Raw genomic sequence first — 1,615 nt, 5'->3', positions numbered from 1 at the left:
TTTGCATCTTTTGTGATAATTAGCTAAGGCGTCTTTTTCATAAATAATTCGCTTGAGCCTAGATATTTCTTTTAGTTTGTGATATATTTCTATTGATGAATTTTGTAATCCATCGATTGGTTTATTATCCTTTTCGCTTTGGATTTCGTTCACTTTGATTCTACATACACTCGGTGTTTCATTTAAATTATTATCTTCTTTAAAAGCTAAATTATTCATTACTTTTTTTGTTTCATTAATATTTTCTGTGATTTTTCTATTTTCCCTTTCGAGTTCGTTTATTGCTTCTCTTAATTTATTATTTTCTTCATTTACTTCGTCATATTTTTTATACAAATCTATTGTTTCTTTTTTTGATGATTCTTTTTTGATATTCAGCATTTCAATTTCTTCATCACTCTTTATTATACTCTCTAATAAAAAAGATTTTTTCTTAATAATATCTTCATATGCAATAAAAATACTTTTAGCTTCTTTCGCAACTTTCAAATCCATCACATTTTTGTTTGCAGTATCTTCACAAGAGGTAAAAATATTTTTGGTTTTTTGTGGGTCTTTCGAATCTATCTCATTGCTGTTTTCTTTAGTTTTAAGTGAGTAGAACTCTTTTGTTGCTTCTAATAATTTTTGTACTTGGGTCAACGATGATTTTTGTGAACAGTTTCTCAGAAGTTTTATTGTTTTTAGATGAACTTCTTTTCTTTTTTCAAATTCTTCAATTTTAACTTTCAAATTATTATTTTCTTTGTATAATTCATCTCTTTCGGCCGAATATTTATTGTATAACTTAGAGACTTCTTCTTCGTATTTTTTTTGTTCATAAATAGCATCAGAAACAACTTTAACGTTTTCTTTTTCGAGTTGTTGATTTAGTTCTTTCAATGTTTTACACTTTTCAACAAGATTATCTGCACCGTTTGTTACATTTTTATCATCTTGTCCATGTTTACCATTTTTATTTATTCCACATTTTAACATGTCTAGTTCTGTTTTTAAATTCGAAATTTCTTCATCTTTTTCTTCGATTATTTTCTTGTATTCATCAGCAACAGACTCTTTAAAGAATTCACACAAATTTGATTTGTTATCTAAATCCTTGTTCTTTTCATTATTAACAAGATTTTCATCTAGATATGTATTTTTATGTGCAGTAATCTCACCAATCAATTTAACATACAAATTCTCATTTTCAACACCATCTTTACTCAGTTTATTTTGGAGTATTTCCGGGTTCCCAAGAACCTCTATCAACAGATTCAAATAGATATTATTCAACCTGCTACAATTATTTGCTTCCTTTTGATACAAACTAATACGATTCTCTAATTCCGTAACCATTTTTAAAGCACTGTTTTCTATATGATAATTTACTTTTTTATTGAAAATAATGTCTTTTAATTGTATCTTAATCTTTTTGGATCGCTTTGAAGCTTCTTCATTTGTTAGCGATCTCTTTGTATTCATTTCTTTTTAAAATGGGGTCGAAATATTCTTTTAAAATATTGTGTGGAGGTAAATAGTGAAAATTATGCTGAATTCTTATTATTGAATTCGACAATGGCTTTATACCGTGTTCCTTTTCTTTACGTGTTTATTTGAGTACTATTTTTTTTAT

Source organism: Rhyacophila brunnea, unplaced genomic scaffold (assembly GCF_057557595.1).
Source record: "Rhyacophila brunnea isolate RB1 unplaced genomic scaffold, BYU_Rbru_1.0 scaffold_103, whole genome shotgun sequence".
NCBI lineage: Eukaryota > Metazoa > Arthropoda > Insecta > Trichoptera > Rhyacophilidae > Rhyacophila > Rhyacophila brunnea.
This window is presented reverse-complemented; position numbering follows the sequence as displayed.